Source organism: Phodopus roborovskii, unplaced genomic scaffold, assembly GCF_943737965.1.
Source record: "Phodopus roborovskii unplaced genomic scaffold, PHOROB, whole genome shotgun sequence".
In the NCBI taxonomy this organism is placed as follows: domain Eukaryota; kingdom Metazoa; phylum Chordata; class Mammalia; order Rodentia; family Cricetidae; genus Phodopus; species Phodopus roborovskii.
Genome location: NW_026126571.1, coordinates 31,857,350 through 31,864,912, shown reverse-complemented (window position 1 = coordinate 31,864,912; position 7,563 = coordinate 31,857,350). Strand labels below are relative to the sequence as shown.

At 40.7% G+C, this 7,563-nt stretch overlaps 2 non-coding genes across 2 annotated transcripts; both read right to left on the bottom strand.

Moving 5' to 3' along the window:
• Nucleotides 1-269: 269 nt before the first annotated feature.
• Nucleotides 270-341, bottom strand: Trnac-gca (transfer RNA cysteine (anticodon GCA)). Its single transcript has one exon. It is a non-coding gene; the product is annotated as a tRNA-Cys (tRNA).
• A 1,411-nt stretch (nt 342-1,752) lies between these two features.
• On the bottom strand, nt 1,753-1,824 carry Trnac-gca (transfer RNA cysteine (anticodon GCA)). The gene has a single exon. It is a non-coding gene; the product is annotated as a tRNA-Cys (tRNA).
• Between the last annotated feature and the right edge of the window lie 5,739 nt (nt 1,825-7,563).

Genomic DNA, 7,563 nt, shown 5'->3' with positions numbered 1-7,563 from the left:
CCACCAATGGTTATTTATAAACACTGCATTTCTAGGTTTAGAGCACCCACTCTGTGTTTCTAAGATGCTGAAGACTTGATGCCTTTAAAGACTTGAGATCCAATGAATATACATATACAAACAATTGTCACATTCTTACACTAGTGAGGGATCTAATGGGGATGGCAGAGATCTGCCCTCACTGAGTGAATCCAAAGGCAAATGAGACAAGAGAGAATGTAGGTCTATACTGTGCTTATGGTGTTAGTTTCCAAAAAAATCACATGGAAAGGGGGCACCTGGATTTGAACCAGGGACCTCTTGATCTGCAGTCAAATGCTCTACCCCTGAGCTATACCCCCACATGTCTATTAATGTCTCACAGGCACTCAGATCCTGCATGGCCACTCCCTGGCTATTACCATCACAGGTACACTTGCCAGTGCTCTGCCATCATCTGCTTCCTCCTGTGAGGCCCAGACCTCAGCTGCCCTGCACCCAGGTTCTGATGTGTCTCTCAAGCTCTGTGGACTATTATGCCTGACACACTATTGGGTGTAATTCCACTGGTACCAGTGTACTCAGTTAATAAATTTCATGAGTGGTGATAAGTTCTGACTATAAAGTTAAATTACAGGTCCTCTCAGACCTACTTTCCAGAAGCAGCAAGACCTGACTGGTGAGATGCCTTACTCATCTCTGCAGCTCTCCAGGCCCACACATTTGTTGTAATTTGTGTTTATTGTTTTCTCATAGAATGGATCCCAACCACAGCCTCCCATCCCTCCAATGCTCCCAGTCACCCCTCACACACCTCCCTTCAATAGACACCCACTGCTCCTCCATTTCCCTTCAGAAAAGAGCAGACCCTCCAGTGTTACCAATGAACACAGCACAATAAGACTAGACACAAACCCTCATATCAAGGCTGGACGAGGCAACCCAATAGGAGGAAAAGGGAACTGAGAGCATGGAAAAGAGCGAAAGACATCTGCACTCCCACTGTTAGGAGTCCCACAAAGTCCCCAAGCTAAACAACCATATGTGCACTGGACCAGCACACTTCCCTGCAGGTTCCATGATTGCCTCCAGTCTCGGTGAGCCCATGAACCCTGCTTAGTTGATTCTGCAGGCCATGTTCTCCTAGTATACTCTTCCATCTGTCTCCCACAATCCCCCAGACACCTCCCCTCCTGCCCTGAAGACAGAATGGACAGACACTCTAGGTTCTCACAGGCCCCTAGTCAGCACTGTCAGCAGCAACACTGAAGGGCCCCTCACCCCTGGTACAGCAGCTGAGCCAGGCTTTCCCTTTGAAGGGGAGCCACGTGAGCAGTGACCTCTGGAAGAGGAAGAAGCTCTGGTGGGAAACGCCCACCTTGTGCACACAGCCTGGTATGAGCTTTTTATCCCTTGGCTCTGACCACATGTTCAGCCATAGCAGGAAGGAGGAAGGGGGGAGATTATTAGTTGTAAGGCTTCCATTTCTGGTCCCTGGACACTCGCTGTCTATGGCTGCTGTACCTGAAAAAATTCAGAGGAATTCTCCATCATAGTCCTTGCTTCTTTCTGTAAAAACCCACACAAACAGGAATAATGGAGATGTTTAATCATAGTAAGAGGGACTTTGGGCTTGAAACAAGAGGCAGTCATGCATCCACATGATCAGCTGGCCTGTGGCTTCCAGCTCTGCTTAGGACCATAAATGGAATAAACAGAAGAAACGTGGGACTGAGTGTGTGTGATAACTCTATAGATAAATAAATTTATGGCAGGGGGCACCTGGATTTGAACCAGGGACCTCTTGATCTGCAGTCAAATGCTCTACCCCTGAGCTATACCCCCTTGCTTCCACAAGTGTTTAATCAGTGCTTTTCAAACTCAAATAATGCTCAAATTTCTACAACCTATAGTTTATACTGAGAAACACCAGCACCAATGCCTCCACAATCTTAGCCCAGACAGTCCCCCTCCAATCCCCAATATATCCAACTCTGTCCCCTGTTGTCATGTCAGCTCCCTCCCACACATGTATCTGCCTGTGTGAACAGCACAGCTGGAGACAGACAGACAGAAGCCACTACAAAGGACATTAGATTTACATGTATGGATTCTTCAGTTCTACACAAGCCCTCAGTGTGAAGAGATTCTGCCTAAATGCTTTGGGGAACTATTTGGTACACACATGTGAGGACATCTCTCCAGCCTAGGGATGGTCTGTGTGTTTGCTGATGAAGGTGGTTTCTGAGTAGATGGTGAAGATGTCTCTTCAGGCCTGATTTGGTCATCCAGGAACTATGACAGCAGAGCAGGAGAACACAGAGTGTCAGGGAATGGTGGAGCTGAGGTAGACCTCCAGGTCTATCACCACTACACAGAATCATCACCATATGCTTTAATCAACATATATGGCTCAATTCCATTAATTTGAAAACTCATTATTAATATGAAAATTTATACACAAAAAAACACAATGCCTCTCCAAATTCTTTATTATTGCTCCGGTCACCCAAAGGAAGCCATTCTCTCTTCTCTGCCGGTTCACTTACATAAAATGCATATAGCATGGTATGTCTTATTTAATCAGGCCTAAACATCAGTCACTGACTGACTTACAGATGTAAAATATAATTTCCGTGCCTTCTTCCATTCTCTCTATCACATTACATATTGTCCCAACCTTTAGTTGAATGACCTTCTATGTTTTATTCATGATGATTGTTAACACTGTGTAGGATGGATGTGTACCATTCTAAACAGGAAGAAGACATCTGGTAGAATTTTGTATTTTCCTGAAGTTAATGATAGCCTTATGGTTAAACTGTTACAATTCCTTTAGATATCTACAAACCTTAAGTTCTCTATGGAATATTTTTCAGAAAATTTTCTATACATAGATCATCAGACAATGCGAATTTCTACTTTGTCTTCCAGGAGTGACCTGGGCTCCTGATCCTTTTGTTCTGGTTGCTCCCAAAGGTCTGTTGGATGATCAAGGTTATGTGACTTTCTTCATCTTCACCATGACATTCTTCTTCTCCACCTTCTCTTGTGTGGGGAAGCCTCTCTTTTCAGACTCCAAATTCTTGGATGTTTCTTAACAAAATAGCATTCCTTCTTTTGGGAAAAGAATCCCTCTTGTGAGCAGTGAAAGGAACTAAAATTTCTAACCTTTGTGTCTGTCTTGAGACCTATAATTCTTCCCACACACTATGCTAGTAATCTGGACATTTTATTTAAAGAGTTTCCATGAAATAATGTGGTTGTTAGAATGAGACTGGAAAGATTTAGCTATAGCAATATTGGAAGCTGGCCCTCAGTTATAATGGGAAATACGATGGAAAGAGAAACCTACTGCCATAAAACAATGAGGTAAGGATACCGGTATGGAAATTTCCCAAGATCAATTTCTCAGTGAAGGTCAGTATATTGATTTGCAAATATATTCTAGATTTGATGATACCTTAGTGCTGTATCATATACCACCTTTGAATGCTTAGGACAAGATTGAAGAAATAGGACTGAGTCATTTATTAAAACAAAACAAGGCCCAAAAGAAGCCTTCACTGACTTTTCTTTGTATTACAGAGATTGACTTCAGCTGTAAATAGAATGATTTAAGATCTAGAAGTTAAACAAACATTAATTGAATCTTTGGCTTTTGAAAATGCTAATTCAGAATGCATAAAGAGGTGATTAGGCTTTAAAGGAAAGATCAGTATACACAGATGAATAGATTTGAAATACAGTTGATATTGCATTGCATGCTTATGATGATGTTTGGATAGGATAAGTAATTTCTAGAAATTATCAGTAAAATCAAAATGTCAGATGTTTTTATTCATAAACAAAGTCATTTGAAAAGGAATTTAAGGCACGATATTGCTAGAAACATGTCTTTTTGCTTGTTTGTTTTGTTTTGTTTTTTTGAGATATAATGCAAACAGAAATCCCAGTTCGTCCTCCCTCCTGTACTCCCACTTTCCCCTCCTTTCCACCATCCACTTCCCATCTGCTCCTCAGAGAAGACAAGGTCTCCTCTAGAATGTCAGCTTAGGCTGCCCCATCATCTTGTTGAGGAAGGACCAAGGCACTGCCCTCTCCATGTCTTAGCTGAGCAAGGTGTCTCTCCAAGAGAATGGGCTCCACAAAGAAAATGGAAGGTTTGATAGACATGGCTGCAGATATAACAATAATTTCAGCAAAAATCTTGGCATCCAGCTTAATATCTTCAGGAGGTAAATGTTCAGCTTTTTTGGGATTGGAACTTATCTCACATAAAACAAAGCACAAGATGAGTCACATGGGTAGAGCTAGAAAGACAGAGAAGATAATTAAATATGTGGCTAACATAGAAATGAATTTATGGGGACATGACTTATAGCAGCAATGGAAACACACCATTCAATAAAGAATGCTTCTGAGGAATAATAATAAAAGATATTATCAAGAACACTCACAGCTCATTCAGGTTGTACATAAACAGGGCATAATAGATGGTGGTCTTTCAAGGGTACTACTATCCCTACCTTTAATATGGTTAACTGACAAACCTGTGTGGGTGCAACAGTGGCCTTTAACATTGGAAAAGTTACAATCCCTAGAACAGATGGCAGAGGAGCAGTTAGATGCTCTATATTGAAGAATTGACAAGTTCTAGAAATGCCCCTATTTGTGTCATTAAAAAGTAATTAGCAAAATGGAGAAAATTAACAGATTTAAGAGCCATTAGTAAGGTGATCCATCCAATGGGCTCATTACAGCCTGGAATTCCCCTGCCTTCTTTATTACCTAAATGATGGTCTATTACAGTAATTGATTTAAAGAATGGATTTTTTTTCTGTATCTCTACAAGAACAGGAAAGAGAAAAAATTGCTTTCGTAATGCCTAATTATAATAATTCTCCGCATGTTAAAAGGCATCAGTGGATTGTTCTTCCAGAAGGGATGTTAAAAATTTCCACCTTGTATCAATATTTTGTATAACAGCCATTAGACATAATTTATAATAGCTTCATTCAATCTACAATTTCCCGGTATATGGATGATATCTTACTGGCAGATTCAGACACCCTAACATTAGAAAAAATGTTTGAAGAAGTTAGCAGAATTTTGCCTTGCTGGTGACTACAAATTGCTCTTGAGAAAATACAAAGAGGAGATTATATTAATTACCTAAGATATCAGATAGATTCACAAAATTTTCCATCACAGAAAGTACAAATCAGTAGCCATCAATTATGAACTCTTACAAAAATTCCCACAGAAATTCTTATATAGAGAAAAGATAATATCTTAAAATGGGTATTTTTAACCACACAAATAGATTAAGAAATCAAAGATTTATGTAGAAAAGGTTTCTGAGCTGATTCTAAAGGGAAAATTGAGACTTGTCAATTAACAGGAATAGACCCAGAAGAAATTGTGGTTTTATACTAATGCTGAAATTGACTCATTGTGGGCCCAAATTAAAATTGGCAATGTCCTGCAGTTATTTTTGAGGAGATATTAGCAACAAATATCCCAAAAGCAAGAGAGTTCATTTTATAAATAGAACTATTTGGATCCTTCTTCACATTGTACAATGAACACCAATTTCTGTACAACTATGTTCCCAAGAGTTACAGATATTTTCACCCACATTTCTTATACCTATGAGTGTAGTCAGACATAGATTTTGATCTTCAAACACTTCATAGACCTCCAGGATATGGCATTTAAATGTTTTAATATTAGTACTTTGCTGACATGAGACACAATTGCTTCTGACAATACTTAGTTATTCCCGAAAAAATGGTGGGTACTGATGTCACTCTTTCTAATGTCTATTCTCTCCTCTGCTATGGCCTCTTGGAAAAAGAAGTGCCCCACCTCAACCTCTGATTTGAGACCTGCTGTCCTACCCTGCTTGGCAGAGGCAAATATAAAAGACTTCTAAACTTGCCAAATCAGGGTAAGACAGCCTATCTATCTCCCTGCTTCTGTGTTGGTCAGTCAGATACACTAGGCCTTAGCCAAAGATGGCTGCCCCTATGCTGCTGTGAGACTTTGGGTGACTGTCCAGGTAGTCTGCTGTTTCTGTCTTCATTGCACCTTTTAGAAGTTGATTGCCTATCTTCCTGCCTACACTAGTATTTTTATCTTCCTTCTCAGGTCTTTGATGAGGTGGAAGATTAGACTGTCACAATTAGTGTTTTCTCTGTCTATAGAGAAATTTTAGATACAAGACTTAAACTTTCCAGCTTAGGACAATTCTATAGTAATCTCTGTTGTGCCTTCACCCTAGGACTGGACATGTAGTTCTTGCCATTTCTCTTGTTGCTTCACTGGCAATAGCTCTTAATGTGTATGTTTTTACACTTCCTTCTTCTAGAGCATACTTGATATTTGCTATCTTTGTATATATTTTTGTACTGAGCCTAAATCTTTTTTTTTAGACCAAAAGAGGAATTGTAGTGAGATATCCACACCGTGCACACCTGTTGCACTGACCATGCCCATTTGGGCTGGGGCATGGGTGTGGACTTGAAAGAGCATGAGGTTAGGTCTGGGTTCTGGGACCCCAGCACACTTTCTTGGTTCAAGTTGGGTCAATAAGAGGAGCCTGGCATGGATCCTTGGTTTCTCCTTTAAATGACTTCTCCCTGAATAAAATATATAACCCATTTTATTAGCCTAGGTCCATCTATCTTAATCTGTCCTTCTAGACTGGGGAAGAGATTTTACTTTATTTTCCACAGGAAAAGAAATTCTAGGGATACCATCATGATTGACAAAGATTAGATTAGAAGAGACTTGCTGTCCTCTCAGAGTCCAGTCCAGAAGCTTTCACCAGGAGGGTAGGGCTGACTAAAAAAGTGTGAGGGAGAATGAATTAGTTCATATGCATGCCATTCTTATAGTGTATCTTTATTCTTCAAAGTTTCTCTCCAAAAGTTCTCTCTCCAGTGGGACCTGGAGGTAAAACAAAGGACCCAGCATTGGCCACCATCCCTGCCCTGTCGCTCCACCCTCCTGTAAACAGGTGAGTACCAGGAGCTGCCCCAATTCCCACCTCCCCCTCTTTGAATCCCCTGATGTGTGGCTCCTAGACCCTTCCTGCCCCTGAATCCTGCAGAGGGACCTGGAGGGAGAACAAATGACCCAGCCTCAGGGGGCATTCTTGCCCTGCCCCTCTACCTCCACTAAAGAGGAGAGGGAGAGACCCTGCCTTTACCCACTGGAGGAAGAGATGGGAAGACAACGTATAAGACAACATCCGAAAACAGAAGGACTTATATGACACCACGAGAGTCTAGGGATTATACGCCAACAAGGCCTGTACATTCCAACACAGGTGAAGCAGAAAAGAATGACCTTAAAAACTACTTTATGAAAATGATAGTGGCCCTCAAAGAGGATAAGAGAAAATCCCTTAAGGAAATGAAAGAAAAAACAAACCAAAAAAGGCATTTGAAAAATCAACAACTCTCTTAAGGAATCCAAGAAAAAACAATCAAACAAATGATGGAAACAATTCAAATAGTCCATGACCTATAAACTGAAAAAGAGTCAATAAAGAAAACACAAACTGAGAGATTGCTG